This window comes from Enhydra lutris, unplaced genomic scaffold (assembly GCF_002288905.1).
Source record: "Enhydra lutris kenyoni isolate GAN:26980312 unplaced genomic scaffold, ASM228890v2 scaffoldscaffold12, whole genome shotgun sequence".
Lineage (NCBI taxonomy): Eukaryota > Metazoa > Chordata > Mammalia > Carnivora > Mustelidae > Enhydra > Enhydra lutris.
Window position 1 is genome coordinate 20,170,357 of NW_019154096.1, and position 20,827 is coordinate 20,191,183.

The window sequence follows — 20,827 nt, forward strand, 5'->3', positions numbered from 1 at the left end:
GAAGGGGAATCCATCCAGGCTGCATGATAAGCGGGGAGTGGCTTTTGGAGTGGAAGAAGTACCATCAATTCCCATAACTGTGATTGGGGAGGGACGAGTAGGACCCAAGCAGGAAGGTAGGATGGAGTAGGTAGCCCCTATGTCCAATAGAAGTAAATGGAGTGTGACCCTGAGCTCGGTGTGGGTGAGAGGGTTGTCTGAGTTTGGACTCCGTCAATCATCCTCCAATCCAAGAAGTTGGAAAATGGGACTTACTGTCTCAGGGTTACCCCCACATGGAGGCGCCAGGGATCCCCCGAGGCTGGGGCAGTCCGATTTCCAGTGGCCCATCATGCGGCATTGAGGGCACAGCCTAGTAGGCATTTTGGGATTGGGGCAGTGACAGGCCCAGTGTCCTTTGGCTCTGCATTTAAAGCAGGTCCCCGGAGGGATATAGTTTCCCCTCTGTTTTCCCCCAGAACCTGCCGGCCTCAGGGTTGCTACCAAGGCTTGGGTCTGCGGTTAAACCTTCTGTTGGGAGTCTGGCTTGGTGCTTAAGTTCCGCTGCCTCCTCTCGGGAGTTAAAGACTTTAAATGCCATTTTCACCAGTTCAGAAATGGGAGTTTGAGGGCCCTCCTATGCTTTCTTTAACTTTTTTCCAAATGTCGGCTGCTGACTGAGAAATAATGTGGGTAGCTAAAACAGTCGCCCCTGCCAGGGAGGCTGGGTCTAGGCGAGTGTATTGAGTCAGTGCCTCAGTAAGTCTGCTTAGAAATATGGCTGGGTTTTCATTGGGTTCCTGAAAGATTTCCCTAATTTTATCATAATTGACCGCCTTGTTGGAGGCTGCCCATATGCTGGCAATGAGGCACTGGACCATGCGGTCATGGAGCTGGTGGCCATCTTGGCCATTCTGGTAGTCCCATCTGGGTTCTACAGCTGGGACCACCTGAGCGCCAACGGGCATGGTGGCATCAGTGAGATAGACCTGATCAGCATGTTTTGGGGCAGCAGCCTGAATGTGCTCTCTCTCCTCTGTGGTGAGGGTGGTGTTTGGACCACATGTAGGTCATGCCAGGTAAGATCATAAGCCTGGGCCAGATACTGGAACTCCTTTATATAGTTATCAGGGTTGGCCAAAAAGAAGATGTGAGGGGAGAGTCGGTGGGGGCAGTACCAGGTTGGAAAGGGGTAAGTTTTTTCAGGAGTTGTGATAGGAGTGGGGAGGGGTAGGGGTAGATGAGCACACCAATTCAGAAAGCTTGAATATAAGGGACCTCAGCCCATCTGCCTTGGTGTCTGCAGAGGTTATCTAGGTCTGTGAGAATTTGGTAGTCAAAAGTGCCTTCAGGAGGCCATTGGGATTGATTGTTTAATTGGTATTGTGGCCATGCGATGGTACAGTAATGTATGAGACGTCGCTTTCGTAGGTCCTGGTCCAGTTCCAGGGTCTTAAGTTTAGCCAGTAGACACCCTAGGGGTGTTTTGGGGTCAAATTTGGATTGGGAGTTCCCTATGATTCCTTGCCGGGCAATCCAAGGGTTGGAGGAAGGCGTCCCCTCGTCCAACACTGGGTTGAGGAAAGACAGTGTCAACTGCAGCGAAATTAGGACATCTCCCAATTCCCAGAGTCACGGTCACATGGTGACCAGAGGGTTCTGTCCTGACACTGCCGTGATTAGGACAGGGCTTTCCAGAGAAAGAATTGGGGGAAACTCACCACGGCTTTGGAATTGGTGTCCGGAGAGGCAGGTCCAGGTCTGAGTAGGGAGGGGAAAGAGCCTCCTCACCAGGGTGGGGGCTTGATCTCCTCCCGGTTTCCGAACCAAATGTAAGGTTTTACAGGCGAGATAAACACGACACCAGACGAGATAGGCGCAAGGCAAGGTTTATTAAAGGCGCCCTTGGGCGAGGTTCCGCAATTTAGGAGAGGAGAGTTGGGGAAGTCACGCACAGGAAGGGGTTGAGTGAGCTTTTATTAAGCCAGGGCAGAGTGGGGGCTCATAACCATATTTGGTAAGGTTAGAGATTGGGGGTTGAAAAGTCCCAGAGAGGTTGGTTTCTGTTTCTCACATAGGTTTCAGTTTACTCAGGGTGACATGTCCTTGACAGATGTCCTTCTGGTGGGAAAGTCCTGGGTAGGGGAAGATGGCAGCCTGGCAGCCATTTTATTGTTCCTCCTGCATTCCCAGGGCTGCCGACCTAACATTTATGTTACTATATATTATCACTATTATTATTATCATTAATTTGGGGAATTTTCCTGATGAGTCACGTATTTTTTTTTAAAGATATACTTTTCTACTATTTTGTTAAGTGTAAATGGTATCATACAATTGAGGTTGAAATCCATTTATACTTTTATTTTGTAATTTTTTTGTATATAATTACAATTACAATTTTTGTTTTAACTTTTAATCAGCCAAATTACTGATTTTCTCTGTCTTTTGAACAATTCTTCTACTGATTCTCTTCAGATTTATAACTATTGAAGAATAGAATCTCTAAATCATAGCTTTCCCTTCTCCTTTACAAAGTCTTTAACTTATTTCTTTCTTTTGTTTAATTTTTTTTGCTTAATATCACTGGCTAACACTTTAAGAAATGTGAGAATGTCTTAGTTAGCTTGGGGTGACATAACAAAACACCATAAATGGGAAGTCTTGAGCAACAGGTCTTTATTTTTCATCATTCTGAAGATGGAGAAGTTCATGATCAAGGTGTTGGCCTATTTCATTATCTGGTGAGGGCTCTGGGTCTGGCCAGCCACCATGTCACCCTGTCCTTGCACTGAAGGGATAGAGAGATAGGGATAGAGAGGAAGAGAAAGGGGAAAAGAGAGAGAGGAAGGGGGTGAGGAGGGAGAGAGGGAGAGAAAGAGAGAGAGAGAAAGAGAGAGAGAGAAGTTCTTAGGTGTATATTCTTATAAGGGCACTCCCTTCATGAATTCCCTTACCACATGACCTGATCTAAACCTCACTACCTCCATCTTCAAATATCATCACATTGGTTGTTACAACTTCAACATATATATTTTAAGAAGACACGATTCAGTCCATAGTAAAAATGTGCCTCTTTAATTTCTGAGTTCAATAGGGATTCATCTAGTATTTTTCTTTAAAACATAATGCTAGTTAGTGCTTTGGGTCTTAATTACATACTCATTAAATAAATATTTATAAATTTCATGCTCAAAATTCTCCTAGGGAGGTGAAACTACAGTTTTGAAACAGTAAATTTGGTCTTTAAAAAAGCACAAGCCCCCAAAATGACAAGCCCTAAATTCAAGAGAGTATAACATAAATATAATTATTTAGTAGCCATATGTTATAAGAGGGCAAAGAAGATAGAATTCAGTGCAATTTATCAGGATAAGCTTCTGGGAGAAATGGCACTCATTACGGACTTGAAAATCTGGGGTATTTAGATAGTTGTATGCAAGGAAAATGAAGTTTAATTCCAGATAAAGCATGTAAATCGAGTTCAAAAACATTTTGTTAATAAGTGTGATATTTTAGAATTTTTCCATTATTCAAAAGATTTTTTTTAATATTTCATTTATTTATTTGAGAGAGTGTGGGCACTAGCAGGGGGAGGGGCAGAGGAAGAAGCTGACTCCCCACTGAGCAAGGACCCACCAATGCAGGGCTCATTCCAGGACTCCAAGATCATGACTTGAGCCAAAGGCACCTGTTTAACCAACTGAACACCCGGGCACCCTTGATGCTGTTTTTTAAGAAACCCAATTTCAAACATTGAAGTATTTGATTTATACATAATTACTTTTAGTGTTGAAATCTTAAAAAATATGAAAAACAATTTATGTTAATAGAAAAGAAAACATAAAATTTTTGAAAGTGGAGTTAATAAAGAAAAAAAAATACATATACCAAACAAATATGATTGTTTTCCTAGACTGTATCTTAGAATCCCCTAAAAGTTGGTTGTATTAAAAGTGTCTGTTCTGCCACTGAGTTGAGGCTGTTTAGCTTTGGTGGGTAAAGTAACTAAGCCACAATGTGTAAAAAGTGTCTTGCAGTTATATTAAAGAAATGACTTCATTTAGAGGAAATATATTTCTTATTAAACAAAGAAGTTGTGAAGTATTTTGTATGCATGCACAAAGGATCAGTGGCATTGTTAAAATAGTACTTTGTATTTTCCAATCATAAAGTTTTCCATCAAATACACACATGTGCAAGTGAAGAAACAAAAAGCATTGGAGATTTGAAAAACTGTTGCAGTTCAGTTTCAAAAAGCATTTGTTTATTTATATTTATATCTATATGTACACACATACATATATACACATATACACACACTATACAGTATTATTACATACACGTACATATGTACATAAATATTCCACACATATACTTGCATATGTGATGTATATGTTCCAAATATATGATTTGTATATGCCACATATGTAATTGAACAATAAAGCATGAATGTGATTTATCATACATAGTTGTATTTTTAAAGGCTGTCCTCATCCTCATTTCCCTTTTGGCTTATTTTTTCAGCCCTTCTACTTCCTCTACCAAATAATATTTAAACATTCAAGTATCTCATATAACCAGAGCAGTGTTTATTTTTCCATTGTTTTCCATATGCTCAAATAATTATATATAACATGAAATATGGCATAAACACATAATTCAAGTAAATACATAGGTTTTGCTACTACTTTTATACAAAAATATTAAATTATACACAACATATAGCATCTTGTTCTTTTTACTTGTATACACAATACGAGAATCACTTTAAGTCACTGAAATTCTAATTAATTCTTCCTAACAACTTCCTGGTATTTCTAGATGTGATTTTTTTTTTTTAAAGATTTTATTTATTTATTTGACAGACAGAGATCACAAGTAGGCAGAGAGGCAAGCAGAGAGAGAGAGAGAGAGAGAGAGTGGAGGAAGCAGGCTCCCCGCTGAGCAGAGAGCCCGATGTGGGGCTTGATCCCAGGACCCTGGGATCATGACCTGAGCCGAAGGCAGAGGCTTTAACCCACTGAGCCACCCAGGCACCCCTCTAGATGTGATTTATAGCAAAATACATTCAACTGTTTACCTATCAGTAGGAATTCACTTTGTTTTGGTATTTTTGGCAAATACAGGTAATACCATAATAAATATCCATATTCTTATACACTTGTACCTTTCATCCTATGGGATGGATTATCAAGAATGGAATTGCTGAGTGTATTTTGTGTTTTAATAGACAATGTCATATTTTTAATTGAATTTAAATATCAGTTATTATAATTTCATTAACATCTATACAGTTAAGTATATATATATATGTATGTATATATATATATTTTAAACTTCCAAGTTTTAAGTTTTAATTAATAACTTCTCTCTCTTTTCCTTGTAGTACAAGTAGACTTCTAAGATTTCTTCTGGAAATTCTGCTGGCTTATTTTTTACATTTATGTTTTAACAATCTTTATTTTTACATTCTACTTTTAAGAAAAGGGAGTGAATTTAGATTCTTCCAGACAAATATACTGGCATCATTTATTCAATAATCAATACTTTTAATACTGCTTATTACAATATCATCCTCACTATTAAAATCTTATTTATAAATATAGGATTCATATATTTTTAAATGTACTGAAGCAGATTTTATTTTATTTTATTTTTTTAAAGATTTTATTTATTCATTTGAGAGAGAGAGAGATGAAGAGAGGACAAGCAGGGGGAGAGACAGAAGGAGAGGGAGAAGCAGACTCCTCACTGAGCCGGATCTGGGGCTCCATCCCAGGACCTGGAGATCATGACCCGAGTAGAAGGCAGATGCCCAACCATCTGAGCCACCCAGGTGCCCCTAGGATTCATGTTTTTATTACTTTCCATTTTGTTCCACTTAATTATTTTTCTCTCCCCATGACAATCCCACTTAATGCGACTTCGGTGGCTTCATGGATTTATGTTTTTTTCTTGAATACAATATGACAATTTTGTTTTTTCCCTTTTGTGCATTTATTCACTTTTGAAAACTTAAACACTGTGTTAGCAAATGCAAAAAAGAAAAAAAAACAACTATTGAACTTCCTTATTAGAATTGCACCATATTAATATATTAATTTCAGATATCCAGCACTTTTCTGTTATAATATGGAATATCCCCAACCAAATCTAGGCATGTCTTAAAACTTTGGCACTGAGAATTTTGATGAGGTATAAGATCGTTTCAATAATTCATGGCTTTTGATGGTATCCACACTTACATTGGTTAATATATAAGTCAATTAACTGCTTGAGAATTTAATAAATGGAAAGCTCTGAACTCTAGGAACACCTCACTAATGTGGAGGAGATAAATATGCACATGAAAAGTTTAACTGACATAAAATCACACATGAAACAGTAAATGTTTGAACACGGGGAAGCAGAACACAGGCTTAGCCTATCTTAGAAGGTAGGCTATGTTCTGATGGAAGATAAGAAAGGGATGCTTTTGGACTAAATATTTCACAAATAATTCAGTTACATGTTGGCTCTAAACTGGATTTTGAAAAAAAAAGATAAATTTTAAAAAATAGTTTATTTATTTATTTGACAGACAGAGATCACAAGTAGGCAGAGAGGCAGGCAGAGAGAGAGGAGGAAGCAGGCTCCCTGAGGAGCGGAGAGCTCTATGCGGGGCTCCATCCCAGGACCATAGGATCATGACCTGAGCCTAAGGCAGAGGCTTTAACCCACTGAACCACCCAGGAATCCCAAAAAGATAAAATTTGAATAGATCAGAATGGAAGAAACTTACAGAATTGGGAAAAGTCTGAGTAACACTGTGGAGATAAAGCCTTGAAGTTTATTTACATCAGTGGGAGACCAGTTAAACTAATTGTAGAGTGTGCATATGAGGATAAGAATTTGAGATTAGAACAGTATAGAGATGCTTGCCTGTAGAAGTGTTTGAATCTAAGTTTATCCCAAGTTATTAACAGCCAATTTTTACTTTTTATTCTTTGTAAGCTGGACAAAAGCATGATTTTGCAAAGAAAATTCTGAGGCAATTTAGGTATGAATTTGACAGACCTTAAACAAGAAATGTGGAAAGCAGTATCATCCATTCAAGCTACAGTTGATAAGAGAATAAATTAAAGTGTTGGAAGTAGAAACTGAAAGAACAAATGTGATACTTTCCAAAATTGGGTTTTAGTATTTTTATTAGAAATGTTTTCCTTTATTATGTACTCAGATGTGTGAAAAGTTTATGGCTATGTCTGTCTTATACCAAAACTTTAGATTTAAAACTGGCCAAACAGCCAGATATCATAAAATGATTTTATATGACAGGTGTTGGGAATTATAACACCAACCACATTTTAGATTTTCTAGAGTTATCATATCCAGACAACACAATGTGCTCCAGCCCACATCTTTGTCTCCTGAGATTTTCCTCTGCCTGTGCATTCATGCCCAGCAAATACCTCATTCTTTGCTAGGAAATAAGAAAGTCACTTTTTAATGGAAAGTTTGTTTTTTGCATAAATATTAATAGCATAATATACTTTCTTGATGGAATAGGAGAAGATAAAAGCTGTCGAGCCATTGATTTCTATCCTATTTGACCAATACTAATCTCAGAAGATGTATTCATTCCTTGAATGCACCAGTGAGCCTGTAACTTCAGTTTAAGGGTAACTTTCTGTTGCTCTCATTCCTCCATGTTGCCAATTCTCCAACGTCACAGTGTTTTTCCAGTCCAAGAGCAGTGATTCCCACAAGTCAGATTGGAAATAGGGGGAATTAGGTTGTGTCCTATTATCCATCCAAAATCTATTAAAATATGCTACACAGAAAGGTAGGAAGGAAGGGAAGAAAGAAAGGAAGGAGGGAGGAAAGAAACTGCTATAACTTAAAGTCAGGATTTTTGCTTTATTAAACATCAACACACAACTCATCCATAAAGGAAAGAATTTGTAATGCAAGACTGATAGTCTTCTTTGTTAGATTAGCTGATTAACATTTCTTAAAGACTATATAATTCTATTCAATTTATAAGACTGCTATCTCTTTTGGAAGTTTTCAGGTATATAAGATGCATGAGACTTCTAAAAATCATCAGTTGTCAGGGAATGTAACCTACTGCATTCCTATGATTTGTTCAAATTTGAGAAACATTCTGCTGTATGTCAAAATTATTCATGTAAATTCCAACCACAAATCTATCCAGGCCACTGATTCTTAGCAGACTCTATATCAACATCAACATATAGGCAAGAGACAATTCAGCCATCCAGAATTTAAACAAAGAAGAGACTCTAAAATTGTTAAGGACAATGGATATCAGCTCTTCTCCCAAAGAATACATGCCATTATGTGATGCCATGTGGAATTGAAAATTAGAATGTGCTCACATTTCATGCAGAGCAAAGACATCTCACTAGATGTTGAATGTATTTACCAAAAAGAATGTAGGAGTTGAGACATTCAACATAACCTGTTCACTCGTATATGAGGAGAACGTTATAATTATTTCTGAAGCATAGTGAAAATTTTCCGTTTCTTTTAAATGTATTATATATATAAAACTTTTATTTTTCTGTCATACCTCTTTATTTTAGTGGGACACTTGAAAATATACTTATTGTAGTAAAAATGTACCTTAAAATATAAAATTTCTAAGACACATTTTCATTTCAATGAGACAAATCTATTTTCAGAAAATTCTGATTATGTAGCAGGACATTTTACTTCTCATTTAAATAATGGATATCTTAGTTATATAAATCATATGTACAACTGGTATTTCTTTCATTAAAAATAATTAAAGGAGTGATTGAGCATTTAGTAAGTAAAATTACATAAATAAAATTGAAAATATAAATTTTCATAAACTATATATCTAAGGGATATTTGTTTCATGGACTTCTATAATTTTATTCCTAAAAGACAAAGTATTCAACATTAAAATAGCGATCATCTCATTTAGAGAAAGAAGAATGAGTACAATTGTAATTATTATTGGAGGGCAAATTAATGGAGGGATAAAATGAATGGTACTGTGTATTTTTCTAGCTAAAGTTTATGTATGCTGATTATTTTACTAAAATGTTCATTAAACATGGACTGATAACAGATAAGACAAAAGAGATATTGTAATTTGAAAAAAGAAAAGGCTTACAATTACCAAGAATACACGAGAATATAGCCTGGAAAGGTCCTGTTGGCTTCCTACATGGGTACTTATAATCAGACATCACAGTGGTGCATTTACCTAGTCAGTCTGCACCAGCGGTTTTCTGCATTCTTTAAAAGTGGTTCACATTAACTGAGCTCTCAGTCTGTTGAATAACATCAGAATGACAATTTATTAATTTACAACTTAAAGTCTCTCTGTCACAGAAATCATGTATTCTCTCCTTGTAGGCATACTAATATAGGAAACATTTTATTCAGAAGGTTGTTTGATGAGCATAGATTAGAACAAGAGAATTTAGTTATATGATTCAAATGTTTAATGTCATTAGTTATCCATTCCAAAATAAGGTAACCTGCCAAATGTTCTGCATTATGAATTTGCTTGGCAAGAACTTGCTCTTGTATGTAGAATTCAGATTTCCAATACAAATGATGTCCTTGTGACTGTCTTTTTAAAAATTTGTTTTGTTGGCTGACAAAACCACTTTCTGAGTGACACTTCTTTTTTAAGGGAAGTTTAGTATCATACAGTATTTAGTGCATATTAGATATATCTATGCTCAAATTTATGTGAGACAATTTATTTCTAATTTACTAAAGAAAATGCCAATATGGCTCTACTATGTTCATAATAACATAAATAATGAGAAATTCATGTGGAAAGGTGAATCAGAAAACAGATATATAGCAAATAAATTTTAATATTCAAATTTTCTACAATGATTATTTTAAATTATATGTGAATGTTAAGTAAATTTTAAAAAATGTTTTTCAATGTGACATTTCAAAATTTTGATGAGAAACAAGAGAAACATTGCAAAATAGCAAATACTTTGTTTAAATATCAATGTCTCTGCTCCTAGCATTCTTAATTTGCCCTGACATCTTCCCTAGTCATCCCCCTCTCACTCTAGACCTCACAACACTGTTTAGAGATCAAGCTCACCTTCTCTAGAGAGCTTTTGCCTAAAGACTCTTTCAAAACCAAAAGGCCCATCCATGCCAGCCTTCCATCGCCCATTTCCAAAAATAAATCTACTCTGATCAGGAGTTGAGAGCCCTGCAAATAACTATGTTGCTTTTGGTAGCAATTTCCTTTCCCTTTTATACTTGCATTATAAAAGGAAATTTTGTATCCCCTGAATTTGTAAAAATATATAAATACATGAAACCAATATGATAACCAATATGATAAATAGTAGAACTATTCCTTGAATCAGCTTCTGGACTAAACTAAAACATTTCCACATGGGTCTTTGTTCTAGACAGAAACAGTTACTTTGTTAGGCTATGAGTAACTCAGCATCTTTTCTTCTTTCTTCCTTTGGTTCCTTCTTTTTCTCTCTTATTAAAAAAAAAAAGTAAAAATCACAATTAACAAAGTTGAGGATCCTAGAGGTAGGTCAACTTTTATTTAAAAACATATATTTTAAAATTTAAATTTTAAAATTTAAACTTTTAAAATTTTAAATTTAAACTTTTATTTAAAAACATATATTTAAAATTTAAAAATAAATTTCTTAACTATTACATGAAATGACTCCCTTAACTATCATATAAAGAAATAATAAAGTGGAGAAGTGAGAATTCAGTCATTACATATTTGAATGGTATTGAGGGAAATCTTCTTAAGTTATATATTTACATATATATTATATACACACAGAAACATTTTTTTAACAATTTTGAAAATACAAAAAAGTGGAAAAATCAGTTATTACTAAGAAACATTACATCTTATTTTCTAATGAATACCTTAAGTTCTCTCATATTTAAATATTCTCTGAAAACAAAATTGAATTATAATCAGCTATTTTTCTATACATAAGTATTTATACATAATTATATGTATTTAGTTTGTATACATAAACTCATATCTAAGAATTTCATTGAAAACTAATTTTTAATTTAGTTAATTAATTTTAATATATGTTTACTTATTTAAATTATAGATTATGTATATTTAATTAATTTCAGACCAAAAGACACCTGCAAAATGAAAATGAGAAGATGGAGAAAGAAACATTTGTTATGCAGATGTGTGTCAAAAGAAAGCCAGGTATCAATACTTAATTGAAAAAAGTAGACTTTAAAACTAAGACTGTATCAAGAGACAAAGAAGGACACTATATAATAATAAAGAGTAGAATCCAACAAGAGATTAACAATTGTAAATATTTGTACACCCAACATGGGAGCACCCAAATACATAAAACAATTAATAAATGTAAATGTAAAGGAATAAATGTAATAATAAACGTAATAGGAATAAATTAATATTGTAATAATGTAATAATAAATGCAAAGGAATAAATCAATAGTAATACAATAATAATAGGGGACTTGAACACGCCATTTACATGGATGGACAGAAAATCAACAACGACACAATGGTTTTGAGTAACAGACATTTTCAGAACTTTCCATCCTAAAGCAGAATAATATGCATTCTTTTCAAGTGCACATGGAACATTCTCCATAATAAATCACAAATTAGGCCACAAAACAACTTTCAACAAATCAGAAAAGATAAAAGTCAGACCATGCATGTTTACTGACTCCAAAGCTATAAAACTAGAAATGAACCAATAGAAAACAAATCCGGAAAGAGCACAAATACATGAAGGTTAAATAACATGCTACTAAACAATGAATGAGTCAACCAAGAAATCAAAAAAGAAATACAAAATTAGATGGAAACAAGTGAAAATGAAAACACAGTGGCCCCAAATCTTTGAGATGCAGCAAAATTGGTTCTGGGAGGGAAGTTTATAGTACTACAGGCCTACCTCAAGAAGCAAGAAAAACTCACATAAACAACTTAACCTCATATATAAAGAAGCTAGAAAAGAAAAAAAGAGAGAGAGGGAGAGAGAGAAAGAGAAAAAAATGAAAAAAGAAAGAAAAAAAGAGAGAGAAAACAAAAACAAAAACAAACCAAGCAAAACCCAAACCCAGTAAAAGGAAGGAAATAATAAACATTGGAGCAGAAATAAATGATACAGAAACTATAAAAAGAGCTCCTGGTTCTTTGAAAATTTCAATAAAATTGATAAACTTCTAGCAAGACTCATTAAAAAAAGAGAGAAAAATCAAATAAACAAAATTACTAATGAAAGAGAAGAAAGAATAACCAACACCACAGAAATACAAACAATTGCAACAGAATATTATGAAACCTAATATGCCAACAAATTGGACAACTTAGAAAATACAGATAAATTCCTAGAAAAATAACCTACCAAAACTAAAGAAGGAAAAAACAAACAAACAAACAAAAGAACCCCAGAATCTGAACAGACCAATTACCAGCAATAAAACTGAGTAAGTAATGAAAACACTTTTAAAAAACAGAAGTCCAGGACCAGATGGCTTTGCAAGAAAACTACCAAACATTTAAGAAGAGTTAACACTTATTCTTCTCAAACAATTCCAAGAAATATGAGAGGAAGGAGAATATTCTAAATTCATTCTATGAGGCCAGTATCACCCTGATACCTAACCCAGATAAAGAGACCACAGAAAAAGACAAGTGCAGACCAATATCGCTCATGAATATTGATAGAAAAATCGTCAGCAAAATATTAGCAAACCAAATCCAATAATTTATGCTAAAAAGTCATGCACTACAATCAAGTGGAATTTACTCCCAAGATGGAAGGGTGGATCAATATTTGTAAAATAATCAACATGATATGCCCCATCAATAAGAGAAAAGAGTTAAAAAAAGATCATTTCAATAAATACAGAAATATTATTTAACAAAGTACATCCATTCATGATTAAAAAAAAAAACTTGCAAAGTGGGTCTAGCGAAAACATATCTCAACATAAAGGCCTTATATGAAAAACCCACAGCCAACATGGTATTCAAAGGTGAAAAACACAGCTTTCCCCTAAGGTCAAGAGCAAGACAAGATGTCCACACCCACCACTTTTATTAAACATAGTACTGGAAGTCCTAGCCATAGTGTTTAAGCCACATAAAGAAACAAAAGTCATCCAAATTGGTAAGGAAAAAGTAAAACTCTCAGTATATTCAGATGACATGATAATATATACAGAAACCCTAAAGCTTCCTTTACCAAAAAACTACTAGAACTGATAAATAAATCCAGTAAAACCTCAGGGTACAAAAGCAATGTACGGGAATCTGTTGCATTTCTATATGTTAATAATGAAAGAGCAGAAAGAGAAATTATGAAAACAATACCATTTACAATTGCATCAACAATAATAAAATATCTAGGAACAAACCTAACCAAAGAGTAAAAGACCTATACTCCGAAAGCTGTAAAACACTGACAAAAGAAATTCAAGATGATGCAAAAAAAAAAAAAAAAAAAAAATGACATTCCATGCTTCCATGCTTACAGATTGAAAGAACAAATACTACCCAAAGCAATCTACAAATTTAATGAAATCCTTATCAAAATACCAAAAACATTTTTCACAGAACTAGAACAAATAATTCTAAAATTTGTATAGAAACACAAAAGACCCCAAATAGCCAGAGGAATCTTAAAAAGGAAAACAAAACTGACTGGGGCGCTTGGGAGGCTCAATGGGTTAAAGCCTCTGCCTTTGGCTCAGGTCATGATCTCAGGGTCCTGGGATCGAGCCCCGCATCGGGCTCTCTGCTCCGCCGGGAGCCTGCTTCCTCCTCTCTCTCTGGCTGCCTCTCTGCCTACTTGTGATCTCCATCTGTCAAATAAACAAATAAAATCTTAAAAAAATAATAAAAAAGAAAAACAAAACTGAGGTATCAAAATTCCAGATTTCAAGTTATATTACAAAACAGTAGTAATTAAAACAGTGTGATACAGACATAAAGATAGACATATGGATAAATGGAATAGAATAGAAAACTCAGAAATAAACCCACAATTATATGGTCAAGTAATCTGCCACAAAGCAGGAATAAATATAAATGGAAAAACTTTCTTCAACAAATGGTGTTGGGAAAACTGGCCAGCCACATACAAAGGAATAAAACTAAACCATTCTCTTTCGCCATACACAAAAACAAACTCAAAATGGATTAAGGACAAATGTGAGACCTGAAGCCATAAAAATCCTTGAAAAGAGCATAAGCAATAATCTCTCTGACATCAGCTGTAACAATATTTTTTTAGATATGTTTTTAGAGGCAAAGGAAATAAAAACAAAAACTATCAGGGACCACAACAAAGTAAAAGTTTTCCGCACAGTGAAGAAAACAATCAACAAAACTAAATGGCAAACTGAATGAGAAAAGAAAATCACAAATGGCATATCTGTTAAAGGGTTAGTATCAAAAATATATAAAGAATTTACAAAACTCAATACCCAGAACACAAATAATCCAGTTAAAAATAGGCAGAAGACATGAAGAAACATATCTCCAAAGAAGACATCTGGATGGCCAACAGACACATGAAAAAGTGTTCAGCATCACTTATCACTGGGGAAATTCAAATCAAAACTACAATGAGATATCACCTCACACCTGTCAGAATGACTAAAGTCAAAAACATAAGAAACGAGAAGGTTTGGTGAGATGTGGAGAAAAAATAACACTTGTGCACTGTTGGTGGGAACCCAAACTGTGTGCATCCACTGTGGAAGACATCATGGTGATTCCTCAGAAAGTTAAAAATAGAACTACCTTTGATCCAGCAATTGTACTACTGGATATTTACCCCCAAAATACAAAAACAGTAATTCAAAAGCATACATGCACCTCTATGTTTATTTCAGACTTATTTATAATAGCCAACTATGAAAGCAGCTCATATGTCTATTGATAGATGAATAAATCAACATGGAATATTATTTAGCCATAAAAAAGAAAAATATCTTGCCATTTGCAACAACATGGATGAAGCTAGAGAGTATAATGCTAAGTCAAATAAACCAGTCAGTGAAAGACAAATACCATATGACTTTACTCATATGAGGAATTTAAGAAAGAAAGCAAATGAACAGAGGAAAAAAGAGAGAGAGACCAACCAAGAAACGGACTCTGAACTATAGACAACAAATTTATGGCTACCTGTGGGGTGGGGGTGGGGGGCAATGGGGGTGGGGGTGAGGGGGTTGGAGGATGGGTTGGGTAGTGATCGGGATTAATAAGTACACTTGTCCTGAGGAGCACTGGCTGTTGCAAGGAAGTGTTTAATTACTATATTGTACACCTGAAACTAATACAACACCATATGTTAATTAACTGGAACTTAAATAAAAACCTTTAAAAATAAACAAACATGAGTTTATTTTAAGTGAAAGATAGCAGTATTTATTCCATCCTATTTTGTGTAACATTGTATTAAAATGGGATCTTATTATTCTACATAGTTTAAAATTTTTTCAGGGGATGTCTGGGTGGACCAGTTGGTTAAGCTTCTCCCTTCTGCTCAGGTCATGATCCTAGGGTCCTGGGATTGAGTCCAGCATCGGGCTCCTTGCTCAGCGGGAAGTCTGCTTCTCTCTCTGCCTGCTCTGCCTGCTGCTCCTCCTGCTTGTGCTCTCTCTGTCAAATAAATAAAATCTTAAAAAAAAAGTTTTTTCACCAAAATTATATTTACTTATGACTCAAAGTAGTTTATTTTTATTTATTTGGTATTATGCACTAGTTCTGATAGGCTCCCTTTATTTATTATTTATAAAAGATGAGAAAGAACACTATTTGATTAATCTAAGATTATAAGGTATCCATACATTTTTTTTTAAAAAAGGTTTGTAAATGACAACCTTTATAAGTAAATTAAACAAGCCCAACAAATTATAATGAGTCATCACTGAGTAAGGAATCAAGAAACTGCCATTTAGTTCATAACAAAACAACATAAAAAGGATAATCTTTGTATATAGCTCACTGACAAATTAATGCATTAAAAACATCAGAAATTATCTCAGTTTATGTTATAACACAGCTTTGGAGTTCTTTCAGTAAATAAAATGTTTACTCAAAAAAAATTAAGGTAAGTATAAGTCATGCCTCTGTTGGGTGATCAAAATATATCAGAAGTGTAAATATTTTGATTCCTTGAGAAATGAAGTTGAACTAGCTTCATTGCTTGCATTGCCTATAAAATGTGAATACATTTTTGTAAAACTATGTCTGCTACTATGTGAGATTAAACTAAAAGACATGACAAATTCAATAAAAGTATCATTACGTATCGCTTTACATTGGGATATGCAGTTGTTCAAATTCTGCTGGTAAGTCATGTTTACCAGCATGTTAAATTAAACCTTCATATTTAATATTAATATTAAGTAGCTCAAGAGTAATCTCTAGGGGGAAACGTCATGGAGAAGATAAGTTCAATTTGTTTAAATGCTACTTTAGATAATATTTCTTATTTTTTTCCAAAATAAAGGATATTTGAGCTACTGTGGCAAAGGTATTTAGTTTATATTTAAAACATGGATAGTGCTGAAAAAATAGTCTTGGTGAATATTCAGAAAGAAACGATGCAATTCTAGAGCACTGTCATGTCTACTTTTGAAATTAAACAGAAATTATATAGCTGAACAAAACCAACTGTCATAAATTCACCTTAGACATACATGGAAAACTCAAATATCAGTAACTGAATTCCAACCAAAGCTAATAAATAAAGCTCAATCCTACATGACTATAGACATTCTAAAGGCAGTTCTTAGGGATTCAGGGTTACAGTGAAATGATCTCCACTTGATCTTAATTTCCCTGAGTAATGCATATAAGTTTTCTATGCAGAAAATGCTCTTAAAGAAAGAGCAGCAGGTACTAGTGGGGATATCACCAGCATGAGAATTAGAAGCCTGGAAGTTTTATCTCTATGACCTTCTTTCCTCATCTGTGGAGACAATCCTATTTCAATGCTGGGAGTTCTGGGAATTATAGGTAATTTCTCTAAAGCACTGCCTATCTCTGGATCAAATGAACACCTACAAATCAAGTCACGTCTTAAAGACTCAAAGTACCGTGGAGTTCTACCATGAAAACAAGATTTAGGTAGCACCTAAATACTAAACATTCCAACACAGGTCAGCCTCTTCCTGTGAATTTAAGTAGATTTTGATCTAATCTTTTCTTACACAGCTTCACAATTTACTGTGTTTTAGGGTAACTATGTATACATCATTTACTTTTTTTAAGATTTTATTTATTTATTTGAGAGAAAGACAATGAGAGAGAGTGAGCATGAGGGGAGGAAGGTCAGAGAGAGAAGCAGACGCCCACTGATCAGGGAGATCAATGCAGGACTCGATTCCAGGACTCCAGAACCATGACCTGAGCTGAAGGCAGTCGCTCAACCAACCGAGCCACTCAGGCTCCCTGTATACATTATTTCTTGACAAATGCATTATTCTTACCTTAGCCAAAATAATGCCTTACTGAGAGTCGGCATTCAGCAGAAGTTTGTTGCATGGGTGAATGAAAGAATAAGTGAATGAAAAAGTGGATTTTAAGGTCTGGCAAAAAGCAGAGCTTTTGAGATAGAAATATGATATCGTTAAAAAGTCATATAAATCTCTGAAGTACTCTCTAGATTATGTTATAAATTCAAAAGAACATATTACGTTGTATGTTGATCTCATAGAAGACTCAAACTTTTTAAATAAGTGAACAAGAAAGTGAATGAGCAAATACAATTCATTATTATAATATATAGAAACCTTAGACTTTGATTTTTGTCTAATGTGAGCTGCAGTAATTAACTGCTATATCCCACAGTCAGTTCATAAATATTACTTTAATAAGCTATATAACATTTGGCTCAGATGTTTGCTTTAATTAAAATTTAAATCCCATTTTATTTCCCTAATTTAACAATGCAATATTGTGCACAAATTATTGGAGAAATGTTTTTGTTTTAGAATCAAATATAGAAGAATAGGAAAAAGAAGTTCAAAACATTTAATTTAGCGAAGAAATGTCAGAAATTGAAATGTCAATTTCACTGAATTATGCAGAAAAAAACTTGTAGTAGGAATTGAGCTCAAATATAGCATCCATTATTCAGTATTGGGATCATGCATTTTAATATGGTGTTAATGATAGGTTGGTAGCAAAACCTTTGGCCCCTAAAATCCCATAGGTTAGAATTTAGATAAATATTGAAATGAGAGATATAAATATTTAGAAAATAATTAAAATAATTGATAAAGCTATTTTATCTAACATCTTAATATTTATCAATCTTTATTAACAATGTTTTGTTTGTTTTTGACAAGCACAATTGTTATGGCTCTTCACAATAAAACACAGTATCTGAAAAAGTTTAAATTATATTCATTGTGTTACTGATAAAGTACTCCATTATACCGTGTTGCTTTGAAAATGGATGTTTTTCAAAATATGTACATATAATATATCCTGAGGAACATAAATCTTGATTGCCAAAGCATACAATTCACCAAATATGCTAGAAAATTAATTTGTCCTTTTACACAAATAATACTTCCATAGACCTATTGCCAATAGAAACTTTATTAAAAGAGGAGAGATTTAAACTAATATAGTCTAAGATCACATAGTAATGGTCTATGAAATAAATCTTCAAAACATAACCATGCCAGGTTGCATTTCAATAGTTTTTAAAGTAATGATATAATCAGTTTTACTTTTGTCTTTGCAAATATAACTAAATTAATAAAATTAATTTCTTAAATTCACACCAGAGGAAGCAAATTCTATGTATGGAATATCTTGAACTTCTCAACAGAAAGATTTTATTTATTTATTTATTTATTTATTTATTTTTGAGAAAGAGAGAGACCTTGAGAGGGGAGAAACCAGAGGGAGAGGCAAAGTCCCTGCCGATCAGGGAGCCCAGTGTGGGACTCAATCCTGGAACTCCAGGATCATGACCTGAGCCAAAGGCAGTTGCTTAACCAACTGAGCCACCCAGGTGCCCAAAAAGATGTTTTTTAAAACAAGACAACTTTTTAAGGTGTTTTTCTTTGTTTGTTTTTAATTCGTTTGAGAGAGATACAGAGACAGAGACAGACAGAGCACAAGCAGGGAGAGAGGCAGAGGGAAAGGGAGAAGCAGATTCTCCACTGAGCAGGGAGCCCAACATGGGGCTCGATCCCAGGACTCTGGGACCATGATCCGAGCAGAAGGCAGATGCTTAACCATCTGAGCCACCCAGGCACCCCTGAAATAAGACAGTTTTTATCTTCAAGTTTAAATAACTGTATTCTAACCATGCTAGCAACATTCAAAATAATAGTTGTGTAGCTTTCTATAGAGTGTATATATTAATAAGTACTTGATACTTCCAAATGCTGATCATAATTGGCACTCACTGAAAACTGTAGTTAGACAGTCTAATGAATAATTCAACTTTTTCTTAATTTGGAAGGAAAACCAATATGTCTGAGAAGCATGTTCTGTAAGGACTTCGACAGAAACACAGGGACCAGTGGTTTTCAAAATATGGTTCCCAGACCAGCTGCATCAGCATCATCTGTGAACCTAGAAATAGGTTCTAGTGGGGATATCAAGATCTTAGGATCTTGATCTTAGGATCAAGATATCCAAGATCTTAGGATCCACCTTAGGTATATAGATAGAATCTTCTGTAGATAGAAGCCAGAAATTTATGTCCATGAAGTCATCCAACTGATTCTGATGCAGGCCAAGGTTTGAGAGCCACTCAGCAGGCCCATTGTTAATAATCTTTAGCCTCCTCTGCTAGAGGGAAGTGATGGCTGTCAGAAAGCAGGATGTATTTTCTGGTCTCACAGAGCTCAGTGTAGTCCTGGTAGAGGAGGGGCAGGTGCCAAGATGGTCAAGGTCTAGACAGAATGGAATAATAAAAATGGGCCCATATTTTAGAGGGACTTTGAGGTCAGAGCAGGAAAAGGAAAATCATCAATTAAGGTAAGGGTAAGGAAACTGAAGTCTACTTTCAGGTACAAGCAAAGGAGATCAAAGAACCACTAATTCCAAAAGAAAATAAACTATTATAACCAGATAAAATGAAGGGCTTGGACACAGATTAAGCATATTTGCAACCTTAAGAAAATCATTTAAGCTCTCTAAAACTCTTCATCTTTGAAATGACAAATATAATACTAATTATAGAATTATCGTAAGATTTAATAGCAACAGTGGACATGAAATGGGCACCTACTATGTGCCAGAAATAGGCAAAAGCTTTCATGTATTATCTCCATCGATCTCACATATTCTATGAGATTGTCATCAATATCACCTCTAATCTACAGAACAGGAAACAGCAGTTTTGAGAGATTGAGTAGCTTTCCTAATTTCAAAAAGCTGGTAAATCATGGAAATGAGATATAAACTGAAGGGAGAGTACTGGAGTCTCTGTTCTGCAGGTAAAGTTCTTAGTACACAGAGTAAATCCCCTAAGTAATGGGGAAGGAAAAATTTAAAAATATGTGTAAAATCTTTTGAAGGAGTCAACTACTAACACCAGAACTCATAACACCTTCTTATCCATCAAAGTGCAACTCATTTCAATGATCTGTATCTATTTTGAAAGACAAGGATGAAATGGGAAATTAATCTGGATGCTACTGTATTTGTTCTCTTTAATATCATTATCACTTTGAAATTCCTTCTACTGCATTTAAAAGATTATAATACAACTTATAATTAACTTGTTAAATGAGTATTCTCCTGCTGTGACAATATACCGTATTTTGGATTTGAATATCCATATCTAAGAAAGTG

The 20,827-nt window shown here is 34.5% G+C and overlaps 1 pseudogene; it reads right to left on the reverse strand.

The window, feature by feature from the left end:
* Window positions 1-1,233: 1,233 nt before the first annotated feature.
* LOC111144984 overlaps window positions 1,234-20,827 on the reverse strand; it is a 180,671-nt pseudogene continuing 161,077 nt past the window's right edge.